Below are 22899 nucleotides of genomic sequence, written 5' to 3' on the forward strand. Positions count from 1 at the left end.
GTGGTTTAAGCAAAATAAGCTACATGAGGATGAAAAATCAGACTGCATGGAGACAAATACACAAAGAATGTTTTTCAGGTAGAGTGCACAACATCCACCCAAGCAGAAAGTGGTATATGCTGGTAGGTACACACCTGTGCTCATGCCAGTGTGACATCCAGCTGGATATATGTGCCCCTCACTCAGCTTCAGCATCATGTATCTTTAGGAAACAGCCAAATCAGACACATGTGCCTGCCTGGGACTCTGGAATATGGATGGTGATGAATCCTGATGTACAGAGTGTCCATTCAGCTCCTCAAGGATGCATGGGAAGGAAATATGAATTTCTAATGTAATACATTACTGTTGTGTATTAAAAACATATTTCCAGCATTTACAACCTATTGTAAATATAATGAGCCTGCCATTTTTCAATAATATGGGTAATGTATTGACAATGCTGAATGACACATGTGCTTCCTACAGGCAAAAATAAAACATAGCTGACAAACATTCTTAACTGGCTCCCTAATCCCTCTACAGCTGGACAAGTAGTGACTGAAATTAGTGAAAGAGAACTGGACCAAAAATAGCAGCATGTACATAATTCTAAGGAGGTGTAGAGATGTGATACCACCGAAAAAATGGAGTAGCACATCTGCCTCTTTTTGCCAGCTGTTGGGTACTCAATGTCAACGTAATTGACTACATACATGTATTCTTAATATCTCTACAGTGCTTCAGTAATGACAGGGGGTAAATTTTAGGAAAAAGAGACTCTGAAAGAAAAAGTTCTGTACTTTTCAAAAACTCCCCTAAAACACAAAACTTCAGAAATGTGATATTTTTATTTTTCACTCTTATGGAAGAAAAAGACAGCCCCAGTGAAAAAAAAAAAAATAGGGGTTTCTTCTTTCTTTTTTTTTTTTCCCTGGAACAATAAATCTATTTGGGGCAGAGCCAATTTTTATAAAGATTAATGAAGGAGTGGAGATGGAGTTGCAAAACAAATTAAATGTGTTATAAGGGACCTAAGGCAGACAAAGGAAGACACTTTGAATGATAAAGACAATACAGCCCACCACAAGTTCTTTTGATGTTGACAGAATATTTGAAGAAGGAAAGACTGGGAATTGTATCATTGTAGTGGTAAACTACACCTCATAAACCTCAGCATCAAGTAGGATTAAAAATAGAAGAGAGAGATGAGCACCAATTAAGATGCAGAATTTACACCTAGAGTTTTGCAAGCTCCAAGTCTTGCTGTTTAGGTGCCAGTTGCAGTTGGTTGCTTTAAAAATGTAAACATAATAAGAATAATTTGCTAAATAACTCTTCTGAAAAGAGATTATTTTATCTGCATTATTTTTATGGGCCAAGTTTTGTACCATGTTCTATATAGCGATATAAAGTGCTAGTTACAAGGAAACAAGAAATATAAAAAGCCAACCCTCCAAAAAACCGACCACCAAACAGAACAAACAAAGAAAACCCCCAAAACCAACCAGATGAAGAAACACCTGGTGGAATACAGGGAAAAAAGTGAAAAACATCCCTTTTTTTTTTAGGGGATATGAAGAAAAATTAGGGCTTTTAGTCAGATGATTAAATAAAAATAACATTAAAAAAACAACATTGCTCTGCTTTTCTCATCTTTGAACATACCACTTTCTTCATTAACATTTAAATTTTAAACAGAAATCCAAGACTAACTGGATAATAAGCTCATCATAAAGATAGTGTTACTTTATGAATATTCTGTACCAAAGAGTAAAATTCTGGCATGGGCCTTCTTTTCTCTACTTGTTTTTCTGCTGAGCTGATGAACATTTAAATCTGAAATCTGATTGTAAATGTTGGTTATATGCTCACCCACCCTGCTTTCAATGAACCTGTAATGTGCTCATTCCCAGACAGAGGCTCACAGCATGCTGGTAACTTTGGGTGATCACAGAGAGACACCCAAGTCTATATGAAAAAGAAATGGTGTATCATATGCACAAGGACTGTCCAAATAAAATATCTTAAGCTTTCCATTTTATATCTTAAGTGATCATACACAACTGTGTGCTACATTACTGTAGCAATTACATTATATCAATTCTGTTTTTCACATAAGCAGTGTTGACAGAAATGTAGACTGCAGCCCTGAGGCTGCAGAAATGTGCAAAATCCCAAATGGAGCTTTTATTTTATTCACATTGCTTTTTGATTAATTTGATGGTTGGTTCCTTTTTTTCCTCTCCATTATTTTCATTTGTGTCCAGTATTTTTAATTGTGCTTGAAGTACAAATTCCCAGCCATTAAGGAATTAATATTCCTTACATGAGAAAACAATTAGCTTAGGGAGGAAGGTAATTACATAAAAAAATCATTGTTTTAAACTAAACAATTGATTTAAGGCATTTTATATCTAGGAGCTATAATCTACACAGTTTAAAGCTAGCTTTTAAAAATAATAAATGTTCTTGGAAAAGTCAGAAAGATACAGTAAATTGAGATTTTATTCTTTTCAATGCTGCCTTGTTTGTGCTGCACAAAGCCTAACAAGCATCTATTGAAATCATTCAACTCTATAATCACTTGGGAACTGTTTACACTCTGATTTCTTTCTTTGTCTCCTGTTTCTTTTTTCATCTCAGATATCTGAACCAACAGCAGAGAGACCTTTCATTCACAAAACCTGAAGTCCACTCCTGCTGAAGATAGATTTAACAGATTTAAAATATTTTCTACAGAAGAGGAATGCTTTCTGCCTACATAAAGGAGAAAAGAAGTTAAAGAAATTACCAAAAAATAGGGAAATCTTTCTTAAATCCACTCATTAGACTGAGGAGATTCAAACTTCCCATCGCCCAGCAAAGTCAAAACAATTAAAATAGAACTAATAGGGAAAAGAGTGCCATCTAGGCACCCTTTCAATCTGGACCTCTGCTTAGTAAAGAACACATCCAGAAGGTTGACATGAAAAAGAAAAACCATAACTGGGCATACAGATGGCAGTGCTGTGTCCCGGTCAAGGTTCATGCTCCAAGGATCTTTCCATCCATTTACTCTTTCATACAAAATTGTAAATAATCTCTGGAACATGGAACAGAACAAACAGAACTCTTACAGTTACTAAAACCAGTTCAGAAAATTAATTTTTCATCTATATAAAACATTCCATTCCTTTTTTGACTCTCACTCAATTCCTGCTTTCCTTGACTTATTATGGTGGAGTTTCCAGTCTAACCACACATTCTGTTGCTATTTCTTTTCATCAGTTTTGAATTTGCTTCCTTGAATTGTCATGAATGTGCCCTTGTTGCACTACTCTCTCTGAAACCTTTTTTTACAGTTTTATGGCAGCTTTTCCCCTCTTGTCTAAGGAAACAATTCTAGCCTTTCCATTTTAATTTCTTTTACTTGCATGAGTAATTTTTTCCACAAGATAACTAGCTCAAAGAATTATTCTAAATGATACAGCATCATATGTTTCTATAAAGGTCTTTAATATTTTCCATATGATACTTCACCCTTATACATTCTACCATATAACTTACATTTTAAAACAGCTGCACACTAAACTGCCTGCAGTGATATCTTGATGTTCCCAGACCAACTAACACAAGCTATTAATATGTGTATTGAATGCAGCAACACCTTGTTATAACTCTCTGGGAAATATTCACTATTTTATCAGATTCATTAATTAATCCATTCATGCCTATATTTCTTGCATGGTTTTTTTTTTCTTCATCTCCTCAGAAACTGAATTTTACCACTCTATGGTACAACTACACTCTTCCTGTTGGTCTCTGTCATGGAATTCAATTGAAAAAAACATAGTGTCAGCTTGTTATGCTGAATATACATCCATTAGGAAGTGTAAATGGAAAGTAAAGGACAGTCAATTAATCCTCCTTTATGTGTAGGCTGCAAATGTTTAATTAAAAGCAGAAATCTGCTATGGAATACAGAATAGCTGAATCCCAGAAGTAATGGAACAGTGTTCCTTGTACACTAGAAACACAGAGTAGGAGGACTCAGGGGATGAAAGAATGGTTTGTGCCACTCTGGAGCTATTCAATTGTCAAAGAAATTCCTCAGGAGCCATTACAATTGTGTTTGCTGACCCTTTTCCACAGGGCAGCTAAACAAAGAATCAGTCTAATAAATTATGTAAAGCATATTCAGCTGAAGTTGCATGTTCAAAGATATGGGGAAAACACAAACATTCAATGGAAAATGGTGACTGACATGAAATCCACTACAAAGAGGGAAGACCCACTTGTTCCTCAGCTGCTATTAACTGACAAAAATATTTGGAGAAGGGCATACTAGGAAGTATAACATATTTCTTGAGTTCAGAAAAGATGAAACAGAAGGAAGTATTGCCAAGTCTGCCCTTCAGAGTCCTGGAGCACCATGCAATAAATGTCTTGTAGACAAAGAGCAAAATGAAGCCTAACTTGCTCTCCCTGCTACGTTGGTAGGTGGAACTTCATTCGTAGATGGAGAGTTCTGGGCTTAACTGGGAAGTAACAGTGTATTATTGCAACAGCTGGTTTGGTAAAAGTTTGAGGGAAAGCTTAGAAGAAAGTGAAGGATTTTTAATGTCTGACTTCAGCTGCTAATGGCACTTATCACAAAATCCACATTGCCAGGAGCCAGAGCTTTAACAGAGGATGTACCAATTCGGGCTAGAGTAAAAAATGTATGGAGCCTTTAGGCATCACTCTTGTAACCATGCTTACTGTTTTAACATACTCTCAAAACCAGAAATAACTGTTTCGTTTGCAACTAATTTTTGCAACTACACCACAGTCAAGACAAGCCAGTGCCCCCAAATTCTGTATATTTAGAACAACCATCATACATGAGAATTTTCTAAACTCCCTGTGAAGGATGAAGTGCCTGACATATCCCTGACCTACCAGAAGAATTGTGAACATCTATGGGAAAGATGTGTAAAAGAAAATTATTCAGTCAGCTAGTGGAATTTACAGAACTATAAATGCAATCAACTTAGTAAAATGAAAACCTCAAGCAGCTACCCTTCATAACACCACACGTGCTACTATTGGATTCAAGTCAGTGACGCGGAATTAGATGAACAGTGAAAACTTTTGGAAACACATTACTTTGGTAGATTGCTAAAGCCAGATTCTACTTGTGTTATTTTCCTTGTGAAGTGATTAGTCATCAGACATGCAGATAAGTAGAACACAAATTAATAAATCAATCTACTTAAAAATATCAATGTAAGAAAAATAGGTGTAAAGTGTCCAAGATAAGCTGAAGAGAATGCACTCAGTTAGATTAATGTCTAAAGAGGGTATAAGACCATGTTATATTTTACCCAAGCTACTCAATTACAATTTGGACTGCTCTAAAACCATAAGCAGGCAAGACAACAGGTTTAGTTACAAGCTATACTGCTGGTACTTTGGTCCTGTGCTCAATTTTATTACTCTACCATAAATTCTGAAATATCAGTAAAGTCTCCATTTTCTTCTTTCCTAGAGCTCACCCAATCAGGCTGGTGATGCCCTGTGACTTCAGCTTCTTGTGCCATGACTTGTTTCTGCTCCCCAATCCCAACAACTTGCTTATTTATCCCCCTGTTTCTCCTCATTAATGGACACTAAGCCGGTCCTTTTTCAAGGACATGTTACTGCTACAGGCCTGGAACTGACAAAAATGAAGCCATTTATTTCAGAACACAAATCTGAACAAATCATAAAATTTAGCTTTACAAGAATTTTTTCCAATACATTTGACCAGATGTGGTCTTAAGCAGCAGAAGCCAAATATCAGCTCTAACACTTAAGAATACATACGAGATTTTGGTTTTCAGATCCATCTCTAATAAATTATTTGTTGCATGCATTTCCCTCAAACTAGCATCAAACCCAGGAAGGATCTCCAAAAGCAAAGTAAAACCCCAAAAGCCATGCACAACATAAGCAATCCCCAGTTCAGTTGCTGAACAATTACTGTTGCAATAACCAAAGAGAGGAACACAGACTTGAGAACAATAATATTCAGGTCTCAAGAGATGAAGACGAAGAAAACATCAGTAAGTGTGTTAGACTCATTCTCTTCACTCAGGAAGCAACCACATTTGTTCTTGGCTTTTCATTTCTCATATCCTCTGATGTGTACACATCCAAGCAGATTTTTTTTCTCTGAAGACAGTATGCCATTTATTAATGGAAAAGCAGAGACTTAGTAAGTGAGGTTTCACTGCTTCCCAAATCTTCCTGAACTGGAATCTTCTTTTTTATGAAATTATGTAACTTTTTTTTAAACAAAGGATAAGTTATTTAATCAAACTGCAGAAGACAATAATCTGGTAAGAACTGATTAGAATATGCTGTGTGTCAGTTATTAGAGCATGGTAAATCCAGGAGTTCCAGGCTGGCTTTGCGTTTCATAAGTGGGCTACATTTTGTAAAGGATTATTTCTCACCCTAAGCAGGTTGTTTCAAATAACTAGGCCTTACAACAGGCAGCAGAATGGACGTCTCACTCCCTAATCACACTTGTGTACTCTGCAGAAGGATGGTTGGGAAACATTTTCTTGGGAATACTTTCCATTCAACCTGCCACTGCTAATTGAAGGACACTATTTCATTGTGTCTCTCTTCCTGGCAGCCTGCAGAGTAATTGCACACAGTAGCTAGAGACAAGTGGAATAAAAATTCTGGAATCGTGAATAGGAAAGATGAACAATTTGTAAATTAATCTCTTCTTCTCGTGGTAACAAACAACTGAAGTATTTATGAAAAAAAAAGAAAAAAAAGGAAAAAAAGGGCGGTTTTATACCAGTTCTGTTTCTCTGCATACTGAATAATGTCAACCTATTATGAAAGGTTTTGTACTATTCAAATAGTAAATGAGCTCCAGCTCCTTCCTGGAGTTCATTATTATATAAACTTGACTTTTAAGGGGGTCCAAAGGAAAATAAAAGGATTTTTGAGGAAGAGATGCCAAATTCATCTGGAGATTAGTGTGTTTTATTCCCCTGCTCCCATTGTACATGACATTGAAGAAGAAACTCCTAGATCAATCCCAAAATGTGGTTTGTTAGTGAGGTTGGACTGCTTACAGCCTGTAGCATGCGAGTCATAACTGAGAGAGGAAAAAGAAAAACACAGCCCACAGAATGTGGACACAGAAACTGTTTTTTCCTTACTATAAAAGTCAATCTTACTATTGCCATGACAGCTGCTATTTTTTCTTTTGTTTTCCTGAACCAAATCTTCAGAAAGATCATAATACTGATGTTTAACTGCAGGCAACATCCTTTTTTTAATGGAAAAAGGGTTCTTGTTAAAATGCAGGAACATTTTCTCACTTCAGCATCTAGATAATTAATACATGTGAGGTGCAGAGTTCTTCAGAAAAGCCAGGTCTGATAGTCAAAACAAAAGTCCTCTGTAGAGACTTCATAAGAGTGTTATTAATAGTGTACACCAGGAGTTATGCTCACCTTTCCCAATAACATGAAAGGAGATATTAAAGGAGTGCTCCTAGCTCAAGCACTGGGGCTTATGTTCTGAAAATTAACACTGCTAATTAACTGTGGCATAAATAAGGTACTTTTAACAACTGAATGTGTACAATTAGTGAACTCTCACAAACTAGGTTTGCAAGGTTGTTATATGTATGAATAATTGCAAATTTACTGTGAGAATGATGGCAAGCAACACTGAACAACTGGACCAATCAGCCCAATCTGGAGCTCCTAAAAATCTACAAATCAGGTTATAATTCAACTGTTATTGTTATGTGTTTTAATTGATGATTTTCTAAATATAAAGTTGCAGAGCAAGGTTGGAACTCAGGTCAACATATCCCCAGTCACACAAGATTTCTTCCAAACACATTTTTTAGAGCTATTATTTAAATAAAGGAAAACCTCAATGACAGGATATAATCAGGAGAAACTATTCCACACTAGGACTTCTTTTTCCCCTACAACTAGGATTATTTTTGTTTTTCCCAAAAAATATTTTGGCTAGAATTTTTCAGTTCCACTTTCTGCAGCTATGGTTCCCTTTTTTATCTAAGCTTGACTTCTTTGCCCTCTCTGGAATTGCCATGTAACAAATCCAAATCTGGTTTCAGATGCTTCATATGGGTAAATGGGTGCAAGAAACAGGTGGAGTCTTAGTTCTAATGTGCAGCAGTAAGGATAGAGCTTCTGAAACTAATGAGAACTTTGTCCAAACAAGTAAAGATGATGGAGGAATATTCACATTAAAACTAAGGAATGGCCATTTTAATCTTTATAACAAAAGAGCAAACTGAGGAGCTGTGCCCTGGAGGTGCCATGTGTGTTCTCCTAACAGCTGTCCACTTAGACTCAGCTCCAGCTCACTTGTGAAAAGTTGCTGTTTCAGTCAGTTCCCAATAAAACCACAACACATCCTTTACATGTTGGGAGGCACAAGAAACATTCCCATACTCCAGTTAATTTCCTTGAACACAGGGATTTCTGCTTCCCACATCTAAATTGATCATGTCTTAGAAATGTTAAGATTACCACAGAGAAAACTGCACTGCATGTATTTTTTTATGCAGTAATACATTTGTCAGCATGATACAGGACGGTTTTGCCAGAGGGCAGAGTTTAACCCCAGGGTGATGGGCCACATTACACATTAGGTAGCCTAAGACAGACAAGAACATGACATTTTATGCTCTGCAGAACATGACATTCCAGCATGAAGTATAGTGCATGATGATTCTTATCCATTTTCCCAACCTGAAGGCTACATTAAAAGTAATAACCAGAGATAAGAGGACTGTACTTAGCAATATACAATATAAAATATATTTTAAAGCAAGTTATTTTAGGTACTTTCCATCTAATATGGTCCTATCTCTGAGCACCAATCTCAGACATCTAGCACTGTGTCAAGGGTTATTTATGCTGAAGCAGAAGTCCATAAAGATAAGACAACTTTAAATACGTTATAAATAATTTTTTGAATGACAGGATCCCGAATTCAATCTATTCATACACTACAGACGCAGTCTCAAAGAGATCAAATGTCATTTACATCTCGCCTGGAATAAATTTTAAAAATTGTTAGAGTGTGTTAAGTCAGTACTTCAGCCAATTAAAGCAGGAACAACTGTGCAAAAAGGAGGAGGAGGAGTAATTTCAATAGATACAAGATATGATCTGCAGTGCCATGAAGCAGTAAAAAACTTTCTGCATTTCCCAACTTAGGACCACCAACAGGATAAACACATGGCATGCAAATTAGGAACTTACAGAGCAACTAATATATTAATACATTCCCATACAGGAACTAACCAGATACACAAATAGAACAGGGGAGATTTGGGAAGATCAGACCACAGAAAATACTCTTATTTACCAAGAAAAACAAAAACACTTCAGAAGACAATACACTAATAAATAAATAAATACAACCATGGGGATTCTCTGACTTATGACATCTGGTTGTTGTTCTTAAGAGATAAGATGCAGTTCTTTAAATCCATCACAATACTTGAATGCAGCTACTGGCAGGAGTAGACGGATTCAGAACACGACCCAATGTTGAAAAATAGCCTTGTAAATCTACAGAAGGCTTTTATCACCTTTTCCCATATTGGCATCATGTACAGGACTGTAGTGTTATGTGCAGATTTAAAACCCTTTTTAGTGTCACTCAGAGGTCCTTCTCTCACTGGCTCCAAGGTATTTTACCAATTCTGTCTTAAAGAGCTGTACAGAAAACAACCTGAAAATCAACTTGTTGATTTCAACCTTTCTGAAATCAACTTTTTCTACTGTTGGAGTAATTCACAAAACAATATTACAGCATCAAAAAACCTGAAGACCACCCCAATTTTACAACCCAGCCACTTCCCCCTTCTCCTCCAGACCCCCTCAATGTTTGATGGCATATACAATTACGAGATCAGACAAGACCCATGAAGGATTCATAAAATGAATGTAACATGTCTTACATAGCAGTATGAAGCCATTCAGTAAAAGCAGATGTATCAACAACATAAATGCAGCTGTTTGAAAAAATAAGACACGTTTTTCTCATTTCTGACCTCTAAGCTTTACCTGCCGAAAGATAAGAGTTTGTAGAGCACCAAAGGAACTAAAGGACACTGCTGATCAAGAGAGTGGCAAAAAATAAGAGCAGTAGAAGCTTCCAAGTCATGAGCATGAACAAGACTTCAAGTGGGAAAACTAGAGACTTTCAGTAGACTTCTCACAAAACTAAGATAAAGCTATGATTAGGACAGCATCACAGATACACATTAAATACCCCTTGATATGACTTTTCTGCATTAATAAGATCCAGGCCAATCTCAGCAAAAGTTCTTTGGTTTTTGTTTTTTTTTTGTTAATGCAACTCTGATTCAAAGCAATTGGAAAAAACACTGTGGTTTCTAGAGCTATTTAGTCTAACAAAATGTGGGCAGATCCTGCTGATTATAGAATGATTTAAGTGAAATGAATTTCTACAATCAAAAATAAACTAGACTAGAGAGCTCCAGACCAGTCTGAATGAAAGAAAACTCTAAAAACATCAATTACTTGTTGCAGCATAGTTAAATATTAATGCATCCTCTTTATACTCCATCCAGTCAATCACTTTAAAAATGTCAAAAGATGGGGCGAGAAAGGAAATAAAGCGTAATGTCTAGCTAACTTCCCCTGTGTGTCATATCCAAACACTGAAAAGGCCCAAATAATTTACACAGATGTAAGAGGACAAAACCTGAACTTCAGAAATGCATAGCAAAACCCAGCTTTGGGCCAGACTTCAGCCCCTCTTTGTGCTGTCCTGCTGGAGCGAGTCTCAAGGACAGCTGCTTAATTCAGTTCAGTGGCACAAAGAGAAACAACCACTTTTCCACCACCACACAGGAATCCCAGGGGAAGCAAACAAAAGCAACACTAGAAACCAACAGACCTCTCCCAGCACAGGGGTGAAGCCTCTCCTCCTCACAGCTCAGCCTCCTGCACTGCTCTGCTGCAGCTGGAAATCCTGAAAGAAGATGGGAGCCACCCCTCTCCAGCTGAACCCCATCCAGCCTGACTGCAAAGACACCTGGCTGCTGTCTTGGAAACATTTCAGAGATTCTTTCTGTGATCAGACTTGGGTGTTTTCCCCTCTTCCCCCATCTTCCTAACCCAAGACTACGCATCCTGGGAGTTCCCAAGAGAGGGAGAAGACTGAGCAGGAGGGTTTAAGGAGGTCAGTGCAGGATGGTACCCTCAGAATTATCTGATAGGAGGTATCACACCCCTCCTGCACTTCAGAAACCCTGACAGCTTCTTGGAGATGTTTGTGATCTGGTCAGCCTACTTCAGCTTGCTAGTTACATCACATTTGCAGGAGACAGCATCTTCAAAGCATTCCTTACACTGTGAGCTATTTGGCAGAAGGAGAATGATGACAACCCTTCTTCCTCTGGCTAGTCTGAGAAACCTCTGTTTCCTTTCCTCTTTGGATGTTCTGAACAAAATAACAATGAAAATAAAGCCTATTTTAATTGCTCCAACAGTCTTTTCTTTCACCTACAAAATGTGGGCAAAATCTAAAGTCCATGAAGACATTTACAAGGCATTTTCAAATATAAATGTTTTGTCATATATGATATATTCTAAATACAACTATTGCACAGATTAGCCTATACTTTCCTTGTTTTCATTTTTGGGACTGTGTGCTTCAGCAGTGTTCCCAATAACAGCCAGTCCTCCTGAAATCCTTCCACAAGTGGAGATCCAGCTTGTCCTTCCACAGTCAAGTCACAGGAAGAAGGCACCCATGATATGAACTTTTTACTCCCCCAGCCATCTCTTGCTTTCAGCAAATTCTCTGTATGTACCTCTGAGAGGCGTGTGTAGATAGCAGGCACCTCAAGCCAATTCAGAGGGTATCCTTTTTGCTTAGCCAAGAAAAAGTCTTCAATTCCAGCCTTCCATTTGTCTCTGGCCACTGGGACAAGTTGCAGCTTTGTTTCACAAGGCATTCAGAAGTTGCCTGCAGCAAATAGTCAGGGATGCCCCTGGAATGGAGACTAAAGTACAACATAAGAGGATTTTTTTTATTGCATTTTGCCTCCATCTGCTGCCTTCAGCAGCATTGTCCTCACACAAACCACTGCCTACCTCATCGTTTGCTGCCTCACAAAATCAGAGGGAGAAACATCCCTGATGGAAGTCTCTGACTGTAGAAACATCTCCAGGACTCAACTGATGGTCTCAAATAAAGGAAAATATTATTAAAAAGGTTTGCAGAAGTACAAATAAATGCAAAAAAGAAAGGAAGAAATTAAAACTAGGGATGTTTGAAAGAGGTCCATTTTTCCTCCCTGTGCAGCAATAATGTTCAGATTAGACCATTGAAACTTCACCTACAATGAAGAAACTCCTCTCTTTTGTCACACACTAAAGTTTCCCGTACCAGCTTACATATTCAGTTTTCTATGGACATTTGCAGACAATAAACATCCCCTTAACCCAAAGGACCTTCTGACATAAAAATTACATTTGTTTAGTCTCCACAAACAGTGAAAGTATTTGTGGATCACACTGAAATTGAAAATTCCTTTGGTTTAAAACACCGTAACAGTAAAACAGGGCACATTCTTCCTCAAGTGTCATTTCTGCAAAATGACAATTTTTTTTCCCAAACACACAAATGCTTGAGCAATACTCTCATACTGAGCAGTGAGGACAAGCTAGGATCTTATAGAAATGCAACTACTCACTGAGAAAGGAGTCATTATCTTCTCTCTATGTTTCCAATGTCATTTATCATCCTTAATGGTTTCCTTTAAACCATTTTTGTGCAGACATTACCATTAATAATAAGTCTTCTCCTAACACAGTTTACAAGACTGCAAAATTATTTAACTACAGGTCATTATTATTAACATGGACACCACATAGGTACATAAAATTTGAGCTGAGCTGAGCTTTCTTTGGGCTTTCCATATTCTCAGTGACATTATGCCTGAACCAGACAAAGAAGCATTTTATATTTGCTCCTCTTCTATTTTGAGGAAAAAAATAAGTTGCATTTACATAATGTGCTGTCTCATAATAGACATTTAACAGTACATTTTGCAGGATATTTTATTATTTTATAATTTGAAGTTGCAGCCAGTTGTACATATTTTTTCCTGAAATCTTGATTGTGTTGATTATAATGAAAAATACTTCCTTTGGGGATTTTGACTTTTTCCTGTTAATTTAATCCAAATTGTTCAAGCCATTTATCTAACACTCTTTGCAAATAACATAGCAAATGTAAAGCTTTCTCAGCTAGAGATGCCATTGTTTTTCCAATACAGAGACTCTATCTTACACTCAAATCCATGTAACATATAGACAATTTAATAATTTTTGTCTCATTCCTTCAATGTCCAAAGTTCACATCTCATACAGGATGACAGCTGTATTATTCTTTTCCTCCACAATTTGTACACACCTCCATAAATACTAACATTCATTCATATAAGATGCAGCAATGCAAATATACACACCTCAATTTGTACCCAGTTTACCATATTCATTAGTCAGAATTGACACAGTCACCATAATCCTAAAATTTAGTAAATGCTTTGAACAAGATAAACTTAGTCCTGGTCTGTTTTCCTGCTGTAGTCTAAACCCAGCTGGAAATTAAGCACCATGCAGCCACTCACTCAGCCTCCCTCTCTCCCCCCCACCTCAGTGGATTGGGAAGAAGAATCAAAGTAAAACTTGCAGGTTGAGGTAAGATTAGTGGCATAATTGACAATAAAGTAAAATACAGTAATGGTATTACCAATACAGTGGTAAATGATAATAACATTGCTAATGAAATGGGAAAACCCAGTGATGCACAGTGCAATTCCTCACCAGCCATTGACCAATGCCAGGCCCCCTTCCCAGACCCAGGCCTCCCCTCCAGGGAACTCCCCCAGCTGATGCTGCCCATGACGTGGTGTGGAACATCCCACTGCTCAGTTTGGGGCACCTCTCCCAGCTCTGCTCCCTCTCAGTTTCTTTTGTGTGCTTCCTCACTGGCAGAGCATGAGCCAAGGAAAAGTGTCCTTGACTCAGGATAAACATGGCATAGCAAAAACCCAAAACATCAGTGTTATCAACACCATTCTCATTCCTAATCCAAAACATGTACTGGAACAGCTACTGAAAGGAAATTAACTCTACCCTAGTTGAAACTAGGACACTTCCACAAGTCTTCAGATCAAGAATATTTTCATTCTTGTAATCACACTGTCATTTTCCAAAGTGTTTTTTCTCCTTTGCTCTAAAGAAGATTCTAACAAGCATCAGTGAAAACTGAGTGCAGATTAAATATCTCCCTTTTATAATATGACTATCCATAAAACTATCCTGTAATTTGTGAACTGCTCCAAAATACATGTTTTTAACAGTATCCAACCCTGAACAATGTTGGACTAGAAACAAGTCAAAATTTCCTGGTTTCTGGAGCAGCAGGAAAAGGAAGGTATAGCCTCAACACTGCTCCCTGGAAAGCACAGGTATAAATCACTCCTTGACACAGAAAAGGGAGGAAACTCCTTGGTATTCTGGACATAAGATTGATTATGAAATAGATCTAATCACTAGAGGTTAACTGTAAAACCATAGGGGTAAAAAACCAACAGCATGATTTTCAAATGGACAGCATGAGATAGATGAGGTATTAAAATCCATAGCTAAACAATTCTTAAGAGGTTTTGTTGCTTGGAAGGCAGGTGGGTTTTTATAGAATACAAGACACCAATTATAGAATGTGGATATTTTTGACAGTGAAACTGGAACAGACCCAATCAGAAGTAGTTATCTGGGGGGGGTTTTAATAGAAAAATCAGAAGTATTCACATGCACTTCAAAAGGAGTGCAATTTGGAAGGAAATTGTCTTTTTGTAGTTGTTTGAATCTTAAGCCTAAAACCTTTAGCATGGAAAATCTTAAAGAAATGTGCTGGTATTTTTGACCTTAGAATTAGAAATCCTGTTCTCATCTGAGATACACAGGTTCAAGGTCTTGAAGTTCCAAATAATACTTTAATGAAGATAATACTTGAAAGGCTTCTAGTAATGAATGAGAATACTAATCATTTCACCTAACTGCCTTAAAAATTCTATTAAAAGATGAAAAGTACTGTCAAAGGTAACAAAGATTGTACTAGGTGAGACAGGACATTCACTGAGAGGCACTAGACCAAGTTCTGTGTCTTCCTTTTAAATCTGATGCTTCTCAAACCCAGACTTCTCCAGAAACCTCTACCTCACTTTCTGACTCTCTAAACTCCCATCCCTGGGGAACATCACTCAGCTTTCTTCCCACAACCTTCAATGAGTTTGTAACTTCACTAAGTTACACAGTGATATAAATATGTGTATTTGGCCAGATATTCCATAGCATAGGGTTTTTTTCCATCTTCATGAAAAGCACCAGAAGTGGAATACGGCCAGAGACAAGACATTGGGTCAGGTAAAGCTGATTCCCTGAGGGGAACAGGGAATTTTCTTGCTTACATCTCTAGTCCCCCTTTCTGTTTCAGAAAAAAGTACTGGGTGCTGCTCTTCGCAAAGCCCTCAGTATCTGACTGATTATACTATTGCACCTAGATGAAAACACTTCAGAGAAGCAGAAGGAAAATCATAGCCAGAGAATGTTATGCAGGCCAGAAGATGTGAAAGCACTGACACCTCCAAAAACTGGGACTGCCTTCAACAGGAGGAATTTCTAAACTGCTTCCTGAATAAGTTAGAGACAATTTCCTTGCTGAGACAGAATTGAGAGGAGACTGGGTGAGCATGATACCTCTAAATCACTTTGAGAAAAAAAAAATATTGGTAATGAATTCCATCAGGAAGGGCTCTTTTCTGAGATGTGGGAATTGCTGACTACCTACATCAATTTCTTCAAATGAAAGAGATGCTTTACAAATTTTACAAAATATCTGAGATTTTCTTACATTCCTCAACCTATATTTTTAAAAATTCTTTACATGTATTGTCTCTTTCAAATATTGTTTGCATATTACTTCATCACAGTTTGAGTTAAAGATAATAACAAACCCAACTACTTATTCTTCAGCCAGTGGTATGGCAGGTGTGAAACTGGGTGAATTTAGACCTATTACCAAGTGTTCACCTCCCCTCCACCTCATCCTAGGCTGTTCAAAAGCCAGCAGGCTCTAACAAAATACCATCTGTACTGCCTGATTTTAGAGCTGGTACCCCAAGAATCTTGTGCACAATAAGACTTTTCTAGTGGCCAGCATTAGCAAGAAATCTATGAGCACATGGCAAAGATGTAAAACACACTTGATCTTACAAACTCAAATGGAATCTATATAGATTGAATTCTTGGGATCAGGGCAATCACTAAGTTTGATGTCATAAAATTAGTTTCCCCCCAGGCTGGACTGTGAAAGACTGTTGGAAAAGTTCTTCTGCCTCACAGATCACTGAGGAATATGGTGCTCACTTGGGTTTCTGTCACTACAGGAGCCTCAAGTATTGCTTTCTTTCTGCCTTGAATTAATCTCCTGCTTGGTCTGAAGTTCTTTATACAAAGTGGTTGGACTTGAAAAGGGATATTTGAGTGAAGTGTATCTCCTGTGATAAACCACAGATATGGCACAATATTTTAAAATTTCCTTCTAAGCTGGGACTTCATGAAGTCCAATCTACTCACTACGAATCCATGAGGCTGTAATGCCACCTCATTTCATCTTTCCAGGCTCCTTTCAGCTTGTGATCCTACCTCCATTCACACACAGCAAGTACCCAGTATCCTTGCTGGGTACTCCGAGATGGCAGAGAGCCAGATAAATAGCTTGAGGTGTTACTGCTGCAGGTAGTGAGAATTCATGGTCACCAACAGTTTGTAGGAATGCATTCATTTGGGAATGTGACAGCACCTGACATGAATGCATCCTATTTTTCAGCTTATGTTGAAACATTGTACATAGTACAGCACAGTTAAAAAAAGAAGCTGTCTTGATGAAACCCTGCTAACTTAAAAAAACCACAACAAAATAATGGACTTGCTTTCCCAGAGTGTTTGACAATGGAACAATTTCTGTGCAGTTGATTTCTTAGATAGGGTGGATGCTTTCCATTTCCTCAAAAACCCTAATGGCTTAATGGTTTAAGCATTATTCATTCCTTTCTGGATTGGGCTGGTAACAGCCTAGTAATGTGAGATCTATTAAGATTCTTAAAAAAAAAAATCCCGGATTTTGCATTGTTTGAACTCTTAATTATGAATTCATTTGGGCTGAATAATATCCATGATATGCTTGGAGATTTTGATGTGGAAAATCCCATTAATAAAGAACAACATCTGAGACCTTGAAATATGCAGGGAGATTTTTTTGCAATCCCCAGAGTACAGAAAGCCTTGAATGCTTCCCAAAGAGGGTGATGCACGTCTATTCTGTCTCCTAAAAACACTTCCTCTTTCAGATTTACAGTCACTGAGAACACAGAGCAATTTTGATCAAAAGAAGCAGCAGCAGCAGCTGTAAGGGAAAAGTGTTCATTTCTGATTGCCTCATCTGGACTGGAAGGGGGTAGTAGAATAATTTTATTACACCAGATGCAGTGGAAGGCTTTATTTCATTTAATCTGGAGAACAGAGGAATTTGTCACATAGAGAAAATGAAAATAATCTTGTTCTTCTTGCCACCACCCAGGCATGATGGTTATTGGCTGAGCTCACAGAAGAAGCTGGAGTTTATGATGACTATTTACTAACTTTCTCCTGCATGACTGTCCTAAGAGAGCTGGTATTTTTCTACACTCCAGAGACATCTTCTGTTGAAAAGTTATTTTTGTTTGGTATTTGCTGGAGAGCATTTGTTTTGGGAATGTGAGCTGCTGGGATTTGTGGTAGGCTCAAAGTTTCAACTGTACTCCATAGAATACTATTTTTTCCTTAGAACAGACTTAATTATTAACACTTAGAACATTGTGTATGCTGAAGCCTTTCTTGACTGGCAATGTGCACTGATAACAAAAAACAGGCACAGATTTTGAGATCTGGGTGTTTTTTTTAAATTCTATATCCTTTCAGCAGTAGAACATGTACAATACCATTTACTTGTTTGAGTTTAGTTTTGAGGGCTGTATATTCTGTAGTTATTTTTACACGATTAATACTAAGGCTCTGGGTGAAGTGTTTTTTGAGCAGGAACTTTGAGCAAAGTTACTAGAGTCATCCATTATTTATTTTTTTGACAGATAGATTTTAAATCCATTTTGACAAATAGATTTTAACTCTTGTGACATGGTAATATATTGCAGCTTCTCAGGACAAAGGGTAGTGTCTATACAGAATGGAAAGCAGGGGAGGACCAAGCCTGATACTCACCAGTGAAAGAAGGCCAGGAAAAGGTATTGAGCCCATTCTCTAAAATATAGAAAAGGAAAAGCAGAAGTTGTTAATTCCTTTTCTTCTAAAAGAAGAATGATAAGCTACAATTTGTTTTCAATGGACTGGCAAGGTCATTAGCATATATTTGTCATCGGTGCATCCAGGTAATTGGGGTTCAGCTCATGTCCCTTTAAGTAGAGTGTCCAATGTCTTAATACCAGGCTGCCTCCATTCCAAGTCATGGGAAAGGACACAGCAGTAAGTATGGCAAAGTTAGATACAAAAATTGTGTGTCTTGTGTGTCTCCAGTCTAAAAGTATACAGATCAGCAGTACCAGACTAATCAAATCTTGTAAAACATGCTTGACCATCTACCAGATATCTGATATCTTTCTGGAAAAAAATCAGACTTTATGATGATGACTGTGTAATGACTTTAAATAGTTCTCAGGAAGTAATTGAACAACGCTAAGTGAAAATAAGAGATATTTTTTCAGACAGGTGTCTAGAACTCCTGACTGAATTCAGCTCTGTCACCCATCAGTAGAAACTCTCTTACTGCTCTCTATGTTTCTACTACATATTTCTCCTGTTTTCTGGTGACTTGACTATAGGATTAGAAACCAGCACTTGTGACGGAAATGAAATGTAAACCACAGGTAAAAATCTCTTTGACATAAAAAAAAATACATGGTTAAAGAGACTTCCTATCTTTTTATATCTCAATTTGCAAGAAAACTCCTGCAATGCACTATTATTTTATAGCTGGAGTCCTCTTTGTTATTATGTAAAAAAAAATACATGGTTAAAGAGACTTCCTATCTTTTTATATCTCAATTTGCAAGAAAAATCGAGTCCTCTTTGTTATTATAGCTAATGTCATAGGAGTCACTTCATTTTTTGTATCTTTACAGCACTTACAGTCTTCTCAATTTCCTTATTTTCCAAGGCCACGGAGTGAAGCATGACTACAGGGGCTTTGTAACTGCTTGGGACAACACCAGGATGGACATTTGATAGACATTCCTGTCAGACATTCCTGTCAGTGCTTTTGTCACTCACCCTGCTTGCAAATTGTTTTTTTAGACCCAGAAAGACAGATCATCTTCATCTTCTTTCTTTGCCCTTTTTTATAGAGATGTCTAATTGTCTAATTTCATTCTCTTAGGCCTTGTCTATTAGCATTTACTTCTTCTCACCAGTTATTTCACAACATCTTTATTAAAAAGATGGGAGGGGATTATCAAGCACTGGGAGGCAGTGAGTGCTAATTCAAAGAACAGAAAACCACTGCCAAAATAATGCTTGTGAAATATGCATTCATATGCATTCATATGCATTCATATGCATTCATTCAGTGTTCTGTGCCTGAGGAATTGCATCTACTTTCTCCATTAACTGCACAGAGAGCCAAAGCCTATCAGGTCTGCATTATTAATGCTGCAAATCATTCATTAGGGCCCTAAACATTAGGCCCAGGGCTGCCTAACCCTGTTTTAGTCACTAGAGGAGGCAGTCGGCAGTCAGCATAAAAGCACTGCCAAATTCCTTGTGTTCTGATAAACAGGGTAAAATGAAGTCATGCTGCTGCTAGATTGAAGTGAAAAGTTAGCAGTGGGTTCCTGAAAGCCTTTTCTGCGTGGCACAGGAGAACTGATCACCTCTCCTGAAGAAGAAGGAAAAAAAAATCATCAAAAGCATACTGTAATTCAGTAATACCATTATACCATTTTGTGTAAAAAGCTACAACTATTACTGTTCATCTATAGCTTAGTTATTTTCTTGTGTGGATTTCCATCACTCCATGTAATCTGTTTCATTACAATTGAATGTATTTGTTAGGTATGCAGTTCCCTATACTGGAAAGGGCTTCCTGCTAAGAGCAGGACATTAGGAATAGCAATCACATCCTTCCCTGGATCACAGACATTCTAAGTGAATAACCAATCTATACCCAATCCAACCTCACTGATGCCAAGACTTCCTTCCCTCTCATTATTCATTCCCCGTCTCTCTCGCTTCGTGAACCACTGCCGCTCCCAGGGCACGTTCCCTGGGCAGAGCCCGCGGTTCAAATCCGGGCTGGCGCCGGGAAAAGGGCGAATTCCAGGGGCTCGGGCGCCATCTGCCGCGCGCGCCCTGGAGCGGGACAAGGACAGCGGCCGGCGGGAATGTGGGCTCGGAGCTGGGGAAAATAACAAATCACCTTCTGTGGCCTGCACTGCTTTAACCGGTTTGTTCCTTCCAAGGACAAAGCGTCAAAGGAAAGGTATTCCAACAATGACCACAGGGTTCATGAATGAACAGAGCACCTTCAAAGTTAAAAAACAACTAGCAATCTCTTCAGCTGAGACACCTGAAGTTATTCCATGCTGGGATGCATTTGGATCCCACTTTCATTTCACCTGAGGACATAAATGAAGCCACTGAAAAGACTCATTACAGAGTCAGAAAAAGTAATGCTTTTGGGCCTCAGTGAAAAAGAGAGGAGCAACTGAGAACATTCTGTATGTTGAATGCATCTCTTGTTTAAACGGAGAAATATTGGGAAGAAGGTAAGTTCAAACTACTGACAAGAAGAGGTGCAGTCCTTGCCCTGGGGGGCCTCCACTTAGAAGGTCTCCCAGGGTTGTCATGTGTAGTTCCCATTTCTCTAGTTAGACATATCCCCCATGGAGAGAAAAATTGACATTAGAATACGAGGTAGGCTGGAATGGGATTTCCAGTGCTCCTACAGGCAGAAGAAAGCAGCTGATGACAAATTGTTTTAAGCACCCAGATAAAGATGGAAGAGGAAACCAGAGACTCATTTTGAATTAGCTGTCTGACATGCTCATAACACTTTTAATCCCTCATAAACAGGCTTGAGAACAAGCAGTGCATCACTGCATCCCACTCAGAGAGTCAGCATTCTGTCCCCTCACTCCATGTTTACACCTCAGACGCTCTCCTGAGGGTGGAGGAATCCCATGTGCCTTGTTCCAGTCCCTTGCCAGCAGATAAATTTCATTCTGCCAAGCAAATGTTCCTTGTATCCCTAGGCATGGAGGAGCAGCTCCCACAGCTGCCTCAGAAAGAGTTGTTTGTCCTGCTTTTTAGGCTCTGAGGGGAATACTTGTTTGTCTGACTAGCTGTTCCCAAGCCCCAAAAGATGCACCAGCAATCCTCAGGGGGTGACAGCAGTGGCTCTGGTGAATGACACCAGAGCTGGGGAACAGGCTGTCCTACCTGCAGGAGAGCCCATCCAGCAAACCACTCGCGGCTATTGCAGATGTTGAAGCTTCACAGCCACGTTTGTTCTGCCCTCCCAGCAGCAAGCTGACGCAGCGTGGGGGTCTGGAGAGCCCCGGGGGACCGACACATTAGCAGAGCAGAGGATGCCATAAGGGATGTCCGAAGGATCGCTCCCGTGCCATAAACGAGCCAGAGAAACGCACTTGGGGCTCCAGCTGCCTGCTTCTTTGTGGTGCGCTGAACCAAGGGACTGAACTGCTGCTTTTCAGCACTGATGGTGTTTTATGTTTCTGAAAATACACTTTAAACAGTTGCAAAGTGAGCTCTCGGTACGTGTGAGTCTGCTTTATGCTGTTTCACACAACTTCACATTTAAAAGCCTTACAAGATAGGTAGGTGAGAGAAGATCTAAAAACATACACCCTGATTTTGCATTTGCAGGAAAAGAAAGTTCACAATTTCTAATGGTATCTGAGTTGTGTGTTTTAGCTGGATTTATGTCTACTTTGCAATTCACTTTCCATGGATATCTTTGTAAAAAACTTTAATGACAGACAAAGACACAAAACAAAGATTGATAAAAAAAGGAGTACAGAATGTGTGCCTAATGTGTTTTAAAGTGTCTGTCCCAAATGTCAGTGCTGAAAAAAATACTCGAGAGCTTGGTCTGAATACCACTGAAGTCTATGGAGATCATTATGAAGGGTCTAAAACAAAGCTAAAGGGATATCATAATTCATGCTATTATTAATTTGTGTCACAGTAATACTTAGGAGCCTCATTTGTCACCAACAAACTTTTTTAGAGTGAGGAATCATACACAAGAAAAAAAGCTTACTCCAATATTAATGACAAATAATCTCTGCTTGAAGTATATGTTGAATACTTGCTACAAATTACTTCTGAACAAGCTACAAGGCAAACTACTCTACAGACACCGTTGGTGAATAATGCTGAACAATGAATAAATTCTAGAAAATTGCAAGCAGAAATGCACAGCACAAACCAGATAATTTTTTCCTCATGCTTTGTTCATCCATCTCTCCTCAGCAGGTATTTCTGGTCCAGGTTGCCATAGGTGGTGTTGATTTATTTGATTAATAAATGTCCGTTCACTTACTAAGCAACCACTGGAATAAAGTCTCCCTGCAATAAAATTATTTTATGTAATATGGTAAATTAAATTGAGTCTTTTAATGCCTCAGGCAGTAATGTCTTTTTAGAAATCATGTTACCAACACATAATTTTAATGTAACTAGATCCATCTTTAAATAATTTCCAAAATAAAATGAGATAGAA

The 22899-nt window shown here is 38.2% G+C and overlaps 1 protein-coding gene across 1 annotated transcript in view; it reads right to left on the reverse strand.

Annotated features, from left to right (window-relative positions):
* DKK2 (dickkopf WNT signaling pathway inhibitor 2) overlaps positions 1–10980 on the reverse strand; it is a 111091-nt gene extending 100111 nt beyond the window's left edge. The window contains exon 1 of the mRNA XM_039710709.1: positions 10927–10980. The gene's annotated coding sequence lies outside the window, so the exon portion shown is untranslated. The remainder of the gene's footprint in view (positions 1–10926) is intronic.
* Between the last annotated feature and the right edge of the window lie 11919 nt (positions 10981–22899).

The sequence above is a fragment of the Passer montanus genome, unplaced genomic scaffold (assembly GCF_014805655.1).
Source record: "Passer montanus isolate IOZ18808 unplaced genomic scaffold, ASM1480565v1 scaffold23, whole genome shotgun sequence".
NCBI classification, from domain to species: domain Eukaryota; kingdom Metazoa; phylum Chordata; class Aves; order Passeriformes; family Passeridae; genus Passer; species Passer montanus.